Source organism: Rattus norvegicus, chromosome 3 (genome assembly GCF_021556685.1).
Source record: "Rattus norvegicus strain SHRSP/BbbUtx chromosome 3, alternate assembly SHRSP_T2T, whole genome shotgun sequence".
Lineage (NCBI taxonomy): Eukaryota > Metazoa > Chordata > Mammalia > Rodentia > Muridae > Rattus > Rattus norvegicus.
This window is the reverse complement of record NC_141536.1, coordinates 28,193,142-28,213,268: the sequence shown is the minus strand read 5'-3', so window position 1 is coordinate 28,213,268 and position 20,127 is coordinate 28,193,142. Positions and strand designations below refer to the sequence as shown.

The following is a 20,127-nucleotide window of genomic DNA, read 5'->3' as shown; positions in this document are numbered from 1 at the left end:
AGCAAGAAAATTAGAAGTTTCTGTAAATGCTAAATAGCCTTTTCAGATAGCTGTTAAAGTGAAAGTTCAAAATATAGGAACAACAGACGTCATCAGTTGAGACCTCTGCACATGGTAGGTAACTAAAAGGTTTACCTAGAACAGCTTGAAACTTTGAGCTAAGATGCCTCTGACTTCATAGAAGTGGCGTCAAACTCAGTACTGAAGGAAAGAAAGAGAAAGGATCCAGAAGGAGTAGCCATACAATAATAGCTTCTAGCTAGCTATATAGATAGTATTTACAATTTGCCCAACACAGCTCTGAAGTCTCTGCATATATTAGCACATATTGCTATTAGGTTAGTTTGTACACTGACTGTTATGTTTATTTTCAAGATGAAGACCCTGGATCTGGAAATTTTAAATGATTTCTCTTTTTTTATAGGTATTAAATTGAAGTATTGCTACTTAATCAGTCTTTCCAGGGCCAGGTATGCCATTCTTGATTACCACGTGCTAGCTCCTGTGGGATCATATAGATCTAGATGCAGTTGGATAAGTGAAATTGAGGATGACAGAGATACTGGAAGTTCCTGAAAACAGGCAGCCAGAGATATTTCCTATTAATCTGACTATAAAATCATTAAGATGTTCTTGGAAATCATTTGATACTTAAGACTTGGTTATATACTCAAAATGTTAAGATAAAATTATATGTAAATGACATATAGAGTATAATGTATAAAGTAAATACATTTTATAATATATAATTATATGTTGTAAGAGTAAGCTATATAAAGTGTAAAAAAAAAAGAAAAAACAGTTCCTTTAAGATGTACAATTATAAGTGATATCGTTAGCCCTTTTAGTTGTCATTTATTTTTACTTAAAAATACATTCCTTTAAATTTTTATAAAATTTATCCTATGTGTATAGGATAAAGTATGTATATAGTTGTTTTCTGTACGTTGTGTACCAGGTGCCTGAAGAGGCCTGAAGATCCCTTGGGACTCTGAGATACCACATGGGTGCTGGGAATCAAGCCTGCATTTTTAGGAAACGGATGTGAGCTATCGGCTGCTACTCCTTTGTCATGCCTGTTGCCATGCTCCCTGCCAGGATGCTCTTATGTTCTAATCTACTTATACTGTCAACCAAAGAGAATCTTTGCTTCCACAGTGTCTTTGTGATATTGTCTCATCACAGCAATGAAAAGGTCACTAATACATAGATAAATGAACACCTTTACAGAGGCAATATCTCCGAATATCAGACAACAAGGAGAAATTTCTAACCTTGCGGTGTTTAACGCCATCATAAACATTGTAAATACTTTCTGAGACAAGAAAAGTGGCTTGAATAAGAAAGACGAGATCGACCAGCAAACTCCCAGATGTTCAATGTAGGAATCAAAGACAGTCAACCTACACAATCACATCTACAACACACGAACCAACTGACATCAAGTAGTAATGACCCCTAACGGAAAGTATGTGCAACATCTTACAATGAATTAAAAAAAAAAAAAGTCAAACAATTCAAAAAGGATAAAGACAGAGATAAGAGAAGTAAGGAAATCAAGACATGAAAATAAAGTTTAAAATGTTTACGTAAATTCAAATTGAAGTGATGCTGGAAATGAGAAACCAGGAAGCCAGTGAAAAATCTCAGTGGAAAGTCTCCAACCAGAAGGAATCATGTGGAAACAGTCAGGGTGTACTACAAACTAAAGGGATTGGATCATACAGTAAAGGTCAATGACAATTTTTTTTAAAAACTGAATAGGTCACAAGAATTTTTTGGACACTATGAAAAGCTCTAACCTCTGAAATATGTGCATACTACTAGGAGTAGTTAATTATGCCAAAGATAAAGAGAATATCTTTAGTAAAATAGAGATAAATTTCCCAACGGCGGGCTAAGATTTGACTATCAAGGTTCATGTAGCCTCCATAACTCCTGTAGATCCTTTCAGCCAACAGCAGAAAAAATGTCCATAATATTATACTTAAAACATTTCTGGTGACTTGAATGACAGTGGTTCCCCTAGGCCCATATATTTGAATGCTTGGTAACCAGGGAGTGGAATTGTTTGAGAAGATTGCAAGGATTGGGAGGCGTGGCCTTGTTGGAGGAAGTATGTCACTGCCTGTAGTCTTTGAGGTTTTAAAACCCATGCCAGGTCTAGTACCTATGCCTGTCAATCGGGACGTAGCCCTCAGCTATTGCTCCAGTGTCATGAATGCACACATGCTTCATGCCATGATGATAATGAACTAAACCTCTGAAATCATAAGTGAGTCCCACACTAAATGCTTCTTTTCATAATAGTTGCCTTGGCCATGGTGTCTCTTCACAGTAATAGAACAGAAACTAAGACAGAATTTTGTACCATGGGGCTATATTTCTGTGACAGGCCTGACCATTTTGCTTCTTGGTGGATTATGGACTTTGGGACTGTGGATTAGGAAGGCAATTGAATACTCTAAGTGGAATTTAATGGGCTATCCTAGAAGGAAAATGGAAACCAGTACCAAGAGCAATTTGAACTGTAAGAGCCCAGCTTAAGAAGTTTCTGAGAAGAATGTTAGTATGTGGCCTAGAGACCATTCTTGTGGTATTTTGGCCAAGACTGCTTTCTGCCCTTGTCCAAAAAGTATGCCTGAGGTTAAATTGAAGAGTTTTCGATTAATGGTGCTAACAGAGAAGATTTAAGGGGACACTAGTATTGACTTTGTTGTGTGGTAATTTGTGGTCACTCTTACGTGGATCTATAATGAAAAGGAGCCTGGTGGACACAGAGTTGAACATGTACAGTTTGAGGAGAAAGCAGCACCAGAAAGTGCGATGGAGCAAAGTGCAGTGGTCAAGGAGCTAAAATGTTTTAAAACAAGCCTGATGCTAAATGGAATAAAAGAATGTTGACCTTTGGGCAAGAACCACCCAGCTAAAATACCAACCTGTAAAAAGGACTGAAAAGCTTAAGCAGTGAAGGAACCTAGCAAAAACAGAAAATATAATCGAAATAAAAATATAATTGATGGAGCCCTCCTTCAGTGGGGCCATGTTGCAGCCCCATCAAGCTTCAGAACCTGGCAGCTTTAGTCACTTGGTTCTTGCTTTAGAGTCAAGAAGATAAGAAGGGGATTGTGGGATATTCCTCTGTGGCTGTGGAAATTCTGAGTCCAGGCATATGTCAAGGTTTCTCTTCATGGAGTCCTAGAGAGACCATTGTGCGAGGCTGTGAAGGTGAAGCCTGGTTTTGTGTTAGAGACATCAGGATTTTGAAGATATCAGACTTGTGGGATAACTGCCAAAGAAAGATAAACTGATCAGGTGTGAAACCAGCCCATGAGAGAGTAAGCAAATCTAAAAGGAGTTGCAGTTCTGAAGGTCACTTTTTTGATTTTGTTGTGGTTGTTATAATTCTGTGATCTGGTTTTTAATCTAGATGCACAGGGGGCTACAGTTCAGAGATTGCCTCAGTCTCAGCAGAGACTTGGAACCTTGACCCCTAAACAGTGTTGAGAATGATAGATGATGAGGGCTTTTGAATTTGTACTGCATGCATCTTTGCGTGTGCACTCTACTGTAACAGGCGATGGGAGCCAAACAGATCATCCTGAAATAAGCTAAACAGAGAAATGTGGGATTAAATTACATCGTTAATTTAATGGGCCTTATATATACCTATTGAACATTCTATGTGAACAGCAAAGACTACATATGATTCTCAGTCCATGGTTCTTTCTATAAAAATGACCACATACTTGGTCATAAAACAAGACTCAACAAATAAAGTTGAATTGAAATCACAGCCTGCATTGTCTCTGGTCCCAGTGGAGTCAGGCTAGATAACAGCAGGAGGAGAAAGTGTAGGGAGCGCTCAAACTCATAACTGAACACACTGCTGAGTAATACTGGGTTAAGGGTAAATCAAGACGAAGAGCAACACTTTTGTAGAATTGAATCAAATGACAACAGAATACACCAAAATATAAGGGACACAATGAAAACATTAATATAGTCAAGAGTTTGCCTCAAAAAAAGTTTCTAGATTTCTCAAATGAACACATTGTGTATAAAAGCCTTGCAAAATCAGGAACAGACAACGGTCAAAAGAAAAAATAGATGTGCAGGGGTAATCAAAATAGGAGCTGAAATTTAAGAAATAGAAATAAAATGAATATAAGTGATCAATGACATGTATTGCTTGTTGAAAAGATAAAAGATTGAAAAAAACTATAGACACATTAAACAGAGTGAAGATTCAAATTAATAAAATTAGCCCTGAAAGGGCAAGCATTACAGCAGACACTGAGGAAATTCAGAGAATCATAAGGATGTATTTTAAAATCTGTATTCCCTCAAACTGGAACTTATAAAACAAATGGACAAATTTCTAGATATATATGGCTTACCAAAGTCTATGAAATAAACAACTTAAGTAGACCTCTGACAGCAAATGAGATAAAAGAAATAATTAAAAATCACTCAGCTAATGCAAGTCTTGATAGGGCAAGCCTTTATGTAATTCCAGTTTTGGGAGACAGAGGCATAGGTGGAGACAGAGGTAGACAGAGTCAGAGGTGGATGGATCTTTAGGAGTTCTCCCCAATCTCCTTGACAGAATCCAACATTCCTTCCTGATAAAAAGCTGTGTAGAATCTAGGAATGCAGAGAACATACCTCATCGTAATGAAAGCAATATAGAGGAAGCCCACAGCTAACATCCTTCTAATGGGATAAAATTCAAAGGCTTTCTTCTACAAGCACAAGTAAGAAAGGGTATCTGTTGTCCCCCTTCCTCTTCAGTTTAGTGCTAGCAATTTTAGAGCAATAAAAGAAGTAAAACAGATAAAAGGGTTGCAGATAACAAATGAAGTCAAATTTCCTTCCTTCCTTCCTTCCTTCCTTCCTTCCTTCCTTCCTTTCTTTCTTTCTTTCTTTCTTTCTTTCTTTCTTTCTTTCTTTCTTTCTTTCTTTCTTTCTCACTTTCTTTCCAGATGATATTATTCTATACACAAAAGATTATTAAACCTACCAGAATCCTCTAACAGCAGTTAAGTACTTCCACCAAAGTAGTAAAATACAAAACTAACAAACAAAAAAGAATGCTTTTATTTTGAATATATGCTTTTCTTTTTGGTTTATTTTTGAGATTTTAAATTACTTAGAGTGTTTCTCCCTTCCCTTTTCTTCCTCCAAACCATTTCATTTGCCCCTTCTCACTGGCCTTCAAATGCATGACCTCTTATTAATATCGATAATGTATGCAACAGTAGGCTTTTCATATATAGATGAAAGCCATACCTGGAAGATCAAGGGAACAGTACCATTCACACAAAAAAAAAATCAAAATAAAAATAGTAGATAAAAATCTTGGAGTAAATATAACCAATGAAATAAAGGGGTCTATAATGAAAAGTTGAAGACAGTGAAGACAGAAATTGAAGCTAGCAGCAGATGGAAGGCTTCCCCTGATTATAGACTAGCAGGATTAATACTGTAAAACATCTATCCTACCAAGAGCACATGAGAAAGGCAATGCCATTCCTATAAAAATCCCAACACAGTTCTTTAGAGAAGTTGAAAAATAACCTTTTGTTTCATATGGAAATTAAAAAATCCCAAGATAGCCCAAACAATTCTGAACAATAAAAGATAGGCTGGGGCTTTCATCACCTCACAATTCAAGTTATACTGTAGAATTATAGTAATGAGTCCAGGATCAAACTGGTATAGAGACAGATTTATTGATAATAAACTAGAACTGAGAATGAAAATAGAAGCCTTACTCTCTTAACTGATTTTCAACAAAGATACCAACAGTATTGTTGAGAAAAGAGTTGGTTTTTTTTGTTTGTTTGTTTTTTGTTTTTTGTTTTTTTACCAGATTATGCTAGTGAAAATGGATACTTATGTAGGTCTAAATGTTTTGCAGTCTACTTCTAATAAGGGTCAATCTCTCTAGCCCACCACCCAGTAGAGGTGGTGGAAGAGAAAAGTTATTAGGCTATGGGGGAAGAGGACTTGCTCAAAAAGAGTTCTTTGAGGGCAGCCTCAATCTTCTTTCTTATCATTTCAGTCTGTAGCAAATACCAAATACTTCTCAACAGCTGCAAACCAGTCCTCTAGGCAGGCAGATACCACACACAATCAGGCAGCTGTAGTCCAGTTCTCTTGGCAGGCAGACACCAGACATGAACCAGCAACTGTAGTTCAATCCTGAAAAAACTGGGAGGCGAGCCATCTGGCATGAGGCCATACTGTAGAAGCGACAAGCTGCTGTAGGAGCCTCATGAGCAGTTCTCTCAATGGTGGTGTTACCACAAGTTGGTGTACAGTGAACAAATACATGTGTGTTGTTAGTGAAGAATAGAGAGATGGTGCAAATCAAACCAATACTCAGTGCTCATGTACCACTGACTGTGGGGTCATCTTTATTCTCCTTCATCATGGGTCCTTTCATGTATTTGGTATATCAGAACATCCTTTCCCTGTGTCTGCTTCAGGAAAACCTTTGCTTTGCTTTAGCAAGACATCCATTTACCTGTATGTCCCAGCAAAACATCATTTGACATAATTGACTTTCCAAAGAAAGTAGAAGTTTCCACTTCTTAAATGCCTATAATAGAGTGAAACTAATCTTACCTTTTACCTTGCAAAAACCTATACTTCCAGTCTACCAAGGCTTTAAATGAGACTCAGTATATTGAATATGAGAGAAACATGAAGGGAATAAGCTCACATAGTAGCACAGGCATTATTATGACCAACAGTTAATAGATGGTGCTTCGGGGTTGGGGATTTAGCTCAGTGGTAGAGCACTTGCCTAGCAAGCGCAAGGCCCTGGGTTCGGTCCCCAGCTCCGAAAAAAAAAAAAAAAAAGAATAGATGGTGCTTCATCAAGGTAAAACAGTTTTCTACAGCAAAGGGCTGCATTATTTGAGGTAGATAGAGGCAGCCTGTAGATTGGGAAGTCTTTACTACCTACAACTGACAGAAAATTTATATTTAGAATATACACAGTACTGAAAAAACTAAACAGTACAACTAAAACATCCGGAAGTAACCCGGATTAGGTTATATGTAATTGGTTGTTGGTCAGTGTGTTGCTATGCAGACCCAAAAGCAATTCAGGCTACTGCCAGTGCTGTTGGTTGCTCTTTATAAACTGTTGATAAGTCCTGATATGCTGAAGATAACACATAACTCAGTGAACACAGAGAAGTCAAGCTTGTTTCTAACTAGAATTTTTACTTCTATTGAGTAATGTTTATGGTCCTAGAAGGTACTCTGCACTCTAACAGAGGAGAAAGGTAGACACAAACTCATCTGTAAACCTGGAAACCTAATGTGGTTACCTGCCTGCATGATATGTTGGTGGAAAAGTGGCAACAAAGTTGTGTGAGTATCTAGTTAATATCTTACTGGTTTAAAGGCCTACTCCTTGAGATGGAGCATACACCTGATTCTGCCTGGGTTGCTAACCCTGAGAATAGATAGCCCATGAACTGAGAAAGAAACAAATATTACTGTTCTGCCAAAGAAACATAAAAATAAAATGTCTCTTAACAACATTCTACAATGCTCATAGGTCTCCCCAAATTAAATATGAGTAATTTTAAAAGTGTACATATAGAAATATAAATCTGTATAGAAGTCAGTGCACTAAACCATTGATTTATGTCATATGTTCTTATACATGTTCCCTCCTTATCACCTACTTACCATTGTGTTATTGTGAAAGAACTTTATATCTTATAATTTGTTGTGTACATATATTATTATATATTAGAGTAATAATCTTTATGTCCTTAACATGTGTTTTAGTTAGTTTCCATTGCTGTGAACAGACATCATGACCAAGGCAGCTCTTATTAAGGAGAACATTTAATTGGGGTGGCTTACAGGTTTAGAGGTTATGTCCATTATCATCATGGCAGGAAGCAGAGTAGCATTGAAGCAGAAGAATTGCTGGAGAAGGAGCCAAGAGATAATTCTACATCTTGATCCTAAGGCAGTCAGGAGTAGACTGTCTAGGCAGCTCAGAGAAGGGGTTCAAAGCCTCAAAACCCACTCCCACAGTGGCCAACTTCCTCTAACAAGGCCACACCTACTCCATCAAGGCCATACCTCATAATAGTACCTCTCTCTGGGTCAAGCATAGTCAAACCACCACAACAAGTATCTGATGTGTCAGTGTCTGTATTGACTGAAAACATAGCCCTAAGGAAACAGCTTCTAATTCTGTTTGTCAAAGATGGCATCATACAATAAAAGTAAACAATCTTTTTTACATTTTTATGTTTTAGAGGATCTTCTAGAAAGTACCTTATCAGTTTAAATAATGAAATATGTACTCTGAAGCCCGAGAAATCCATAGCTCTACTCCTTAAGCAGACTATCATTTTTATTATATTGACTACTAGTACATTGCTTTAAAATAACCTAACATGTCTTCCTGTTTTTCTGGTGTCCTGTAGTTACACAAAGAGCTTTGGGAGTTAGCAAGTATGTTTTCATAAAGCAAACACAAAGGCTGGATGTTAAAAGGGAGATGAAAAGGAAGGAAACCAGTTAAGAAGGCAGATAGACACTCTTAGTATCCTCAGCTTTATGGTATTGTAAGGCGAGAGAAAACTTCCAATTTCATAACTTTTTTATTTCAATTTCTTCGTGGGTTGTGATGCTTTGGAGAGGTTATGGTAAGAGTACAATTAAGCATGATTTCATTGTGTCCCTGCACACACTCTAGCATAGTAAATTACTCTTGATCAAAAAGGTAAGGTTGAAAAGAAATTCAGAGAAGCATTTTAAATGGAAAGCAGTGTTGAGAGCTTAATGCTTAGAGTGAAGGCCAATCCATGTCAAAGGAAATACAATTCCATACCAAACATTACATGAAAGATTGATGTAATTACAGATTAAATAAAATGATTCACAATGACCAGAATGGACTTGTTAGGAGGGAAGTTATGTTTTTCAGGATAAGATGGAATGTTATATTTCTCTCACAAATAGTGCAGAAATATATGATGATCAGTGTGTGTCAATGCAAGTATAGGATATATAGAGAGAAGGCATAGGAAACCCCCGTGGAGCCCGAGAAATATTACAGTCACCATCATTACTATTTTATGTCTGGAGTTTAAAATCCAAGACCTTGATTGTTCTAGGAAACACTTCTCTGGAACCATGTCCTTCAACCCTTAAAATCATTATCAACATAAAGAAACCAGCAGTTTGTTTTTTCACATAAATAATACAGGGATTGAAAGGTAAAAGTTTTCTCTTCCATTTACCAAGCAAATGCTGTCACAGTAATCTGATAATCTAATAATATGATGCATAAAAATGTAAGCAACATTAAAGATACAAAAATTATATACATACATAAATACACATGCTTATTCTCCATGTGTATGGTCTTTACTGATTTGTTGAAAGTACATGACAAAAGTTGATGCTGTAAGTGAGTGAGTGAGTGGTTTCAGTTTTGATCCACATTACTGAGCCATCAACATGTCTCACACAGGACTTGAACCCTGGTATGGGCATTGTTCTCACTGCTACAATTATCCTAATAATTCTTTTGAATATATTGCATATTGATCACATTAACTAAAGAATTAAAATTTGAAATAGAGTCCTCTTAACTTTGCCTAACTTGTTTACCTTTGAATTGATTAGAAACATTTTTAAAAGTGAACTCCAAGTCTAACCTAAATCTTATTAAAACATTATTTAATTCTCCCAAGAATGTTAGTCTGAGTAGTAGATAAAAATGTGGCGTGAACTGAATTGTTAGGTCAGTCACTTGTAGTTGTTAAATAGCTAGAGTGTATAGAGTACGATACCTTATACAAGAGACTTTATAGACACCACACAATGACATTAGCAAACAAAAATTATCTCACCTTTCCCTCTTTCTGCCCAAGCAAAATAATCTAGAGATTGGCAATGTTCCTAGATCTGTTTTTAGAAGTTAACTAAATTTGGATTCTTACACAGTATATTAAAAAGGCTGATGAAATGTTCCTTTAGTAGATTCCAGACTATAGGTTTTACTGAGCTTCAGTGGTATTAGAAAATGTTCATTGCCTAAAAATCATAGGCAGTTTATTCTAATATAATTTTGGTAAATGACATCTTTGATGAAAGGACAAACAGCACAAACTAAAAAGTAGTTAATGAAATTAGTGAAGAAACTTGTTGTTTGAATTTTTATTTATTATAGAATTGGATTTGTGTTACAAAACCCAGAACTGATTAATTTTGTTAATTGGTTCTACATTACCATAACAAGGGCCACTGGTTAACTTACTTTAAACAATTAAATCAGAAACATATACTCTGATTGGTCCTAATTATCACATGAAGGAATGGAAACCAGAAATGAAATATATTATTTACCTCTTTTGGTTGCTGTAACAAAATGTCTGACAAAAGCAATATTTAAAAAGGAAGGTATATTTTGTGTCATAATTTGAAGTCATAGTTCCTCATGATAGGGACAGTCAGGTGGTAGGAGAATGAGGAAACTTGTCACCTCACGTCTACAGTGTGGAAGGAGAGTGAGATGGTGGTACTGCTGGTCAACAACTTTCTTCTTTCTCTTCAGCCTGGGAACTCCAGCCATAGAAAGACACTGCCTTGAAATAGGTGGCTCTTACCACTTCAATGAACTGAATCTAGAAAAATCTCTCATGTTCATATTTGGAGGCTTGTTTGTAGGTGTTTCTACTTACAATGAATATTAACCATCACAAGCCCACTTATACTTGACCCCCAAGTATAATTTTTAAGTCATCACTTCCCTTCTTTGTCTCCATAAACTCATGGACATCTTTTCATGCAAAATACATTCAGTCCAAACTTTAAATTTAAAACTTACAATTGTTTTAAAGTTTTAATACTGTTAAAATGTCTGAAATCTCCTCGAAAACTCAAGGTCCACCCTTAAGTGTGAGCCCTTGTACAGTGCAGGCACAAAGGACGTTCTTCTAGTATACAGTGGCATAGAGTCAACCTCCTCTGGACAGGGAGTGGTGGACATAGGAAAGTAAGGAGTGATCACATCAAAGTAGTACAAGCCCAGCAGTGCAAACACCAAACTTGCAGCTCCTTGTATGGCATCTGAGGCTCCTGATGGAGTCCCTTTGTATAGCCTTTCCAGTTCTTCTGCCTGTGGGACAGGTAGCCTCATTCCTGGGTGAGCTCCACTCGGTACCTGCAGTTTTCTTTGCTCAGCAGACTTTCCTGATTATGACATCCTCCAACATCTTTGGGTCTCTAATACAGCTTAGGTTTCCCCTTCACAGACTCATACTGTGAGCTCTAAGCCTTCATTGCAGGGACTCAGACCTTGTAGACTCAGATCTTAGCAGCTTTCTGAAACATGATATAAACTCTTTGACACCCTCAGTTTTACAAGTTTCAAGCCTGGAAAACTAGTACCAGGGAGCCAATGTTGCCAGTTATGCCAGTAGATCAGAATGCAGCCAGGCCCTGGAGGCTCTCACTACATTTGCCCTTGTCTGAGCCTTTTCGGGGGACACACTTTCCTAGATGGTTGTTGTGAGGCATTTCCTTTTCAGTGAATTTGTACTTCCAAAAAATGCAGATTTGATGGATGGGATCTTTCTCATAGGTTATGTTTCTTGTCCAAATGTAGATCCTCCAGTTTCATTTTAATAGTGGTAGCCTCTTTACTAGAACACCTTGCCAGTAACTTTGACTCACATATTTTTTTGCACTAAACTGCAAGTTTTCCCTATCTTTCTGTGCTACACTTTGGTTTCTTTAACTGTAGAACAGAATGAGAGCAGTAAGATAACCACAACAGAGTCTCTATGCTATCCTGCCTTGGATTTTCCTTCACAAAACAAAACACTTCATTACTTTTTTGTTCAACCACTGTCAAGTGTTCAGTATACAAGCTGAATACAGATAGACTGTAAGCACAGTGAACACAAATGGCCTCTAGTGTAGTTCCCAATAGAGTACTTGTTCTCCTCTGAAACTCAATGATCCAGGAGTCCATTGTCTGCATTGCCTTCAGCCTTCTGGTTTTCCAACTTATCAGCTGAGTGGGGCACCAATGTTTGGTTATAACATTGTAGGACTTGTTTATCCTAAAGTTCCAAACTCTCACCCATTTCTTCCATGAAATACTTTCAAAGATGAAGAACATGGTCAGGGTCATCACAACAGTAACCCCATTCTTGGTACTACTTTTCTGTATTAGTTACTTTTATGGCAGAATAACTGAGAAAAGCAGTTTAAGTTTAGTTTGGTTCATATAATTTTTTTTACAGCCTTTGATAACAGAGAAGGTACAGTGACAGGAGGGTAAACGGCTGGCCACACTACAGTCAGGAAACACTCTCCTCCTTCAGTCTAGTATCCTAGCCCATAGGCTGTGACTGCTTGTGTACTGTCTTCCTACCTCAGTTATATCTCTTTGATAATGCCCTTACAGCAAAAGATTTATGAATTCAAATTCCATCAATTGCCAATCAAGAGCAAGCACAGAATCCGCTAGAGCATTTTTCTTTATGCGCATCGGTGGTTTCGCAGTCTGTGGTATATCCATATAGAGGAAGATCCACTTGATTCTGTCAGGGATCAGAATGTTCTGTCTGCCCTCAGAACTCAGTGACCTCAGGTACTCCGCCTTCAGATTTCACTCCACTCTTAGTTTAAATATTGATTAATGCAATTACTCAATAGTGTATTTATATACTGTAAACATTTTACTATATGGAGATGTTCTGACTAGTTTCATGTCAGCTTGACTGGAGCTAAAGCAATCTGAGAGAGGAAGCCTAAATTGAGAAATGGCTTTAGGTAATCCAGTAGGGCATTTTCTTAATTAATGATGGATGTTGAAGGGCTCAGCCTGCTGTTCGGGGTGATGCCTTCCCTGGATTGACAGTTCTGAGTGTAATAAAAAATAAGGCTGAGCAAGCCATGAGGAGCAAGCCAGTAAGCAGCACCCTCCATAACATGTGAATCATCTCCTACCTCAAGTTCTTACCTTGTTAGTTCTTGCCCATTGATGATGAATTGTGTGGAAATGTAAGCATGTTGATTTTGTGTTTTATCACACCCGAACTGAGAGAGGACATCACCATATTGTTGCTCTTTGAAAGAATGCAGCCTACATTATTTTCAAATACTTTTTATTACCACATGCCACAGTAATTTTTCCCCTACTGCCACTTAAAGTGATATTAGTATATTTTCTTTATATGTTTAAAATAAATGGATCTTTTAAAAATAAAATTTATTAAAATCTGTTAAATTACCTGTATCTTAGACAGTAGATAAATTAGGTATAAGGGTTATTGACTTTGGAAGATTTTATAAGGACTCTATTGCATAGCAGCATATATAACTGCATTCTTTACTAAAAAAAAATGAGCAGAAATTAGTTTAAGTAATTTAAAAGACAGTATACATTTTCTATTAAAAGTTTTATTGTTAATACTTTATTTTTATATTTGTCTATTTGTATTTTTGTATGTATAAATATTTTAAGTGCATGTGTGTTTTTGAATCACGTTTATGTGTGGTGCTTTTGGAGGCAGAGGGGTGTTTCAGATCCTCTTGCACTGGAGTTACAGATGAGTGTGAATAGCCTCGTAGGTGCTGGAAATTGAACCTGAGTCTTCTGTAAGAACAGCCAGTGCTATTAACTGTTGAGCCACCTTTCCAGTCCTAATGCTGTTCAAATTATAAAAAATAGTATAAAATAACCTGATAGAATAGTTTAATATTAACTATCAAAATTCATGACCTAAGACGTATAACTGTATAATCTTTCTTCTTATAGTCTTCTTATGTTCCTTCTTATATAATATTATAATAATAGTATATTTATAATTTGTCCTTTGGTAAGTTTTCAGTTTATTTTGTATGTGTGAGCACTTTTACATGCTCAACGTACAACCTGTAGGATTCTGTTCTTTCCTCCCACCACATGAGTTCAGGGTTCGAGATTAGGCCATCTAACTTAGTTGCAAGCTAAATAGTCTGTCTGTTTCTCTGTCTATTTACCATTTATTTATCCTTCCATCTGTCTATCTGCCTGCCTTCCTGCCTGTCTGACTTCTGTCTGTCCTGTCCATCTGTCCATCCATCTGTCTTATCTATTAGAGAGATATAGTGTAACCCCAGCAATCTTCTCAGTCATGCCAGTCTTCCTCATCTCTCCTGAAAACACAGTAGTTCTTATGACTCAGCCTTTCAAGAGCTAGAGTTACACATGCCATCATAATCCATTTCTTAATATTATGATTGAAACCCATGATTAGAATAGAATACTAGTTACCTGTTTTTCATGAATCCACATCTAATATTATAGGCTTACTTTGTAATGCCACACATCAATTATGAATAGGACACATAATTTTTTTTTATGTATTCTGTCCCTTTTCCCACATCTTCTTACTTTCTTTGATGAATATAGTCGGGCCCACTGGCTAGGGCTTATACATCACATGAGTCATTGTTTCCGAACCCTTTGGTTGCTATTACTTGGAGTTGACTTCATCTATTTTGGTTCCTGATTCGTTTGAGATCACCATTCCCTCTCAAATTCTTCATCCTTTAAATTAGAGGGATCAATCCTAGTCCTTTCCTTCTCTTCTCTCTTCACCTTTCAGTTCCCAGTTGTAACTATCTCATCCAAATTTTTGTTTTTATTCTTTTCTCCCTAAATTCCTTTGCCTTGTCCTGTAGGCCCCTTCTGTAGTCTTGATGTCTCTTTTCTTCTCACCAGTTCAGTTTTGCACATTGCTTGTGAAGTTTAGTGTATGATTCATTTACAAGATTTTTCAAAATCCCTTCCTAAATTCTGGGTGGAGCTTGTTCTTGACATTTTAACTAGTGTTCCAGCTTTATGTGCGGAGTGATCTAGCATGTTCTTCAAGTCGTATTCTTTGAAACCAGTATCTTTTCTTGGCCATTGTTCATGTCACATACCTCTTCTCGTACTGTCTCTGTTATTTTTCCCTGGAACAGTGTCTGCTTGTCTCTTTGCGTTTTCTTTTGTCTTTTTTGAGAGACCTAAAAACAATATCGGGCTTTTTTTTTTCTTGAAAATTCTGTGTAAAACTGAGAATGATTTAGGCATTAGAGTGAATGTTAACTACTTCCTTTTAATTTGATTCACTGATATTTATTAGATTAATCCAAATCTTTTATTCAAATGAATTGTCACTCAGATCAAAAGGAACAACCATGTGTAACATATCTATACATCTTTGCACTGTGAAGACTTGTTTCAGTAAACACTATATGTAGGTGTCATTTCACAGTACACATAAAATACGAGTCCACTAATACAGACTAAATTAAAAGTAGCATACCCAGAATTTATGGTGGGTTTTCTTTGAGTTATCTTATTTATTCTACTTACTGGTAAATTTTCATAACTTACTTGGTTCTTAGATCATCTAATAATTGGCCTATGATTTTCTTTATATATTATGTAGCATTAATTTGAAGGCATCACAATAAAATCTGCTGTAGTTGTTTTTACTACTTATTTGAGCTATATCTTGATACTTTCTTATTATGCAATTGGATTAAAAATTTTAAATTTACAACTTGTATAAAAGACAAGAGAATGCAGCCATGACTACTATTTTTAAAAAGCCTCAATCATCTCTCAGTACCAGGCACATTCAGCACCCTCCCCCTTCCCCAGTCCTCAGACATACATGTTAATGTCCATGTCTCTAATAGGGTTAGAGAACAAAACTCATCACACTTAAACATTCACTCTAACGAACCACTGTTGCTGTGAGGACATGGGAACGGGGCACTTTCAGGGAAGGGTTTGTGTGTTCGCCTCTAACCTCCAAATGACCAAACATCTTTGTGGCAGTTATGGTTGGAAGTCTGCTCTCACTGTCCTTTGTCTCTGGACCTTTCTGTGTTTCCATAATACCTAAGTATTAGGATCTAAGATTGAGTGCAGTTATTCCTTTGCTCACATCAGAGATCCCTTTGTCTGCTGCTGCATAGTTTGGAGCCACATTTGAATTCCGGTTCAGCTGCATGGTAATGCAGTCTCCTTTCATAATTTATATTATTCTACGTTAAATGTGCATGAAGGAAAAGTGGCTCTACCTTCTCTTAAGTATTTGAAGTATGGGGACCATTTTGATATTTTTTACTTGATCAGCTGTAGGAATATGTGTTGGTTAAACTATTTTAGTTATTTAAATTTATAGGTTAAAATACAGTTGAAAGAAACTGCATTCTAATCACAAGCTGATATATGTATAAAAAGTGAAATTAATTCCTAAGTGGATGACTTTTCTTTTCTTAATTTTTACATTAATCTTTGAAGGTAAATTTATTTTTGTCTCTAGTTTTCTTTATTTTGTGTTACTTCTGTATTCTCTCAAATCCACTTTGTCTCATCTGAAATTGTCTAATCTTCTACTTTAATGTTATTACCCATTCATTCTTCATTTTAAAAGCCAGAGATGCAAAACTCCACCCTATATTAATGTAATTTTACAGTTAAGATTTTATGTCACAGAAGTATAGACATTTAAAGTTACAGTTCCCAGAAGAATCTTATTTCAGTCACATTGTATAAACTGATATTAAAGCTGAAATGTATCATCATTACAATAATGCAAAATACTTATACATGCATGAGGACACAGTTATAGTTGTTTAGGGAACCATAACTTTGCATTTTCTGACTTTCTTGCACATATAGTTTCAGCCATAATTTTAAGTTAGTGCATTTTCCTATTTGACTCTAAGGTAATGCATTTGTTGCTCTGTTATCTCAAATGTAAGTTTTTGTTGGCTTTGTTTTTTCTCTTCTGTATGTCTATAAACCTGTACATAGATCTGCTATCTCCACAAAGAAAAATTCTGTACAAAAGTAGTCTTTTAGCTTTGTGTATGGTGTTATTCTCTCTGTATCCCTTTTCTACACACACACACACACACACACACACACACACACACACACACACACACACGTTACATTCTGGCACATTATAGAAGCAGGTATTCTATCACTACCTGCTGTTGAAAGTGTTGATGATACTGAATTATTTATTCTATCTTTTGCCACACTATCCAAAATCGTTTTGGGTACTTTGACACGTTTTGGTCTCTTCCATATGGATACTTCATGGTGGCAGAGTTGCCAGATGCTCAGGTTTTCAACAGTCTTAGTTTGTCAAGGAGAATTCTTGGGGAGAATCTTGCTTTGTAACCGATTCCTATGGAATGATGAAGTATGAACATTTATTTGAAAGTATTTTTTCTAAAGCAAAGCATTAGTATGAAAAGGTTACTATACTGTCCCACTGGACAGCATGAACTTTGGTGAGTTACCGAAGGACCACTTTATCACTCAAATACCTGGTGTCATATTTAAAATGATACTATATAGGACTATTTGTAAATTTTGGGATAAACAAATTCGGGCATCTTTTACCATTTGAAATAGCTAAGTTTTGCTGTCCCATATTTCTGCTATTTATTTACAGATTAAAAAAAAAACAGTCAATTATTTGAGTTGTTATTGAAAACCATTTAGAATGGTAAGGTTTTTTTATAAAATTTAAAATCATATACAATCCCTTTCCATTTTCAGTTTATTTTAATTGATCTCCTAAAATCTGGCTTTGGGTTATTTCCTCTCTCAGACCTATACTAAGAAATTGAAATTGCAGAATTCTCATGGAGAATTCAGGAAATCAGTGTTTATAAAAATGTTTGACTTTGAAGTAAAACTGTAAAGAGTCACAGTCCTGGAGCCTCCACCTCAGCTTTCCCTGTCAGAAACAATGGACTGCATCTGGACACTTTTTCTCTTAAATTTCTTCAGTATTTACTATTTACAGTATACTTTGTACATTTGACATTTGTAGTAATTGTCCAGTGATACCATTGGAATCAAAGTAATATGCAAAACAATCAATAGTACTAAATTATTTAAAGGTCATTTTTCAAATGGATTACACCTATTTCAGAGAAGAGTTAGAAGAAATATCTTAGAATTAGCAAACCAAAATAGGAGTAGTAATCCAAAGGCAGTGATAATGTCTATGAAAATAACAAAAAAAGTTACAAATCAAGTGATAAAAAAATGTAATGGGAGGGATTGGGGATTTAGCTCAGTGGTAGAGCGCTTAAGGCCCTGGGTTCGGTCCTCAGCTCCGGGGGGGGGGGGAATGTAATGGGGGGAGGGAGCTGGAGAGAAGACTCAGCGGTTATGAGCACTGTCTACTCTTTCAGAAGTGCTGAGTTCAATTCCCAGCACCCACATGGTGGCTCACAACCATCTGTAATGGGATCTGATGCCCTCTTCTGGTGTGTCTGAAGACAGTGACAGTGTACATACATAAAAAAATAAGTTAATAAGTCTTTTAAAAAATGTAATCGAGTAAAGCATTGCAGAAAACATGTTTAGGGCCAAGAGAGACAGACCAGCAATTAAGAGTGATTTCTGCTCTTCCACAGAGCCTGGGTTGGTTTCCATACTAACATCAGGCATCTTGCAATCCAGCACCTAGGATCCCACACTGTTGTGGCCTCTGTGGGCATCTGCACTCAGTGTTTGTGTGCATACACAAAACTTAAAATAAAGCCACAAAGAACTTTAAAACAAAAAGCCAAATGTTCATACGTAATGAAAAAATAGGAATTTAAGATCTATTATAGAATGGATATTTAAATAGTATCTTAGTTTGTGCTGTATAGTTATATAGAAGTGACTCAGAAAAAAATAGAGCCACTATATTATATTTTTGCTTATCCCTGCACAACTGTAGAAATAGCTTAGTTGATATGGACAGACAGTTTTATTATTGTAGTCGAGTATTTTCATTTCCACTTTGAAACAAATTCCAGGCCTAAATGATGAAATTGCCTGAGAGCTGCTGCATATCTACTTCTCCCTTCCTCGCTGTCTCAGGCATGTATAATCCCAGGCTCTCTTACTTACATGGACTGAGAGTGAGCTGGTCTTGCTTGTCAGTGTTCCCTAGATACGTGTACAGGTAGACAGCACTGGGAGTGTCATGACAGCACTGGTATCCAACTCCACACTAGGGTCTCCAGTCATCCAACTTTATGATGTGTCGAACGCAGCACCAGAGACTCTCGAGTGAAATGCACTGAGGGCAAAGGCCATTCCCATGTAAAATACACTGTTGCTGGGAAAGAATAGTCATCAACCACGATGACTTGATTACAAGATGATTTGAATTACAAATATTTCACATATTAATTTCGTTTATGGAGCTAAAACATTATATGAAGTGTTCCCAGAACACTCCGTAAGATAAATGTCTTTGCATGTTAATTGACTGATTTCTTTAAGACCGACAATCACAAATCCCCAAAGATGACAGAAATTATTATTATGTTATTATACATTCTTTATCTTTATACCAAGTTGACACCCAACTTTCCCCATGAGTTGCTTTTCTTTAGATTGCATGTTGAATACTTGATATATTAGAATGATAAAGTAGAAAATAATACCTGAAATGTCATTAGGAGCTCTAAGAAGGAAGTAATGGCTCAATGAAAACTGACATCACATAACTCTTCCTAGGATTGTGTTTGGTTTTGAAGTATAATGGGGTATGAATGTTCCAAACTTCCTCTTCTAATGGTGGGAATGATGACTGCATGGAACACATTGAACAAAGAATCAATTAGGTTTTTATTCAGTGTCATTGGGGAATGAATAAATGGCCTATTCAAAGATAATTATTAAGAACTATTCAGAAAGTTTACCTGTTATTGAGGAAACAAGAAAGATTCAAGGTGTGGCATATTAGGGGAACCATAGGATACTAAAGTAAATAGCGACATGTCTGTTATCTCTCATCATGTAGAGTGTGTGTGTGTGTGTGTGTGTGTGTGTGTGTGTGTGTGTGTGTGTGTGTATTTGAATGGGAGGAAACATGGTGACATAATATTGGAGGAACATTTAGAAAAGGCAGGTAGTAAACCAAGTGTAACATTTGTTAACAGATGTATTTAATGATTTAGGTCATTTGTTTAACTAAACCTTCATTTTTTCTTTCTGTTATATATTCTTGGTTTATAAGGTGGCCTTTGCTTTTATTCAGCATTTCTAAAGCC

General features: G+C 36.4%; 1 protein-coding gene and 1 long non-coding RNA gene across 48 annotated transcripts in view; both read left to right on the top strand.

The window, feature by feature from the left end:
* The window catches only part of Qtman (queuosine-tRNA mannosyltransferase), a 390,738-nt gene that overhangs the window by 169,998 nt on the left and 200,613 nt on the right, over nt 1–20,127 (top strand).
* On the top strand, nt 425–3,011 carry LOC147995451 (uncharacterized). The gene is made up of 2 exons (XR_015684311.1): nt 425–470; nt 959–3,011. It is a non-coding gene; the product is annotated as an uncharacterized LOC147995451 (long non-coding RNA).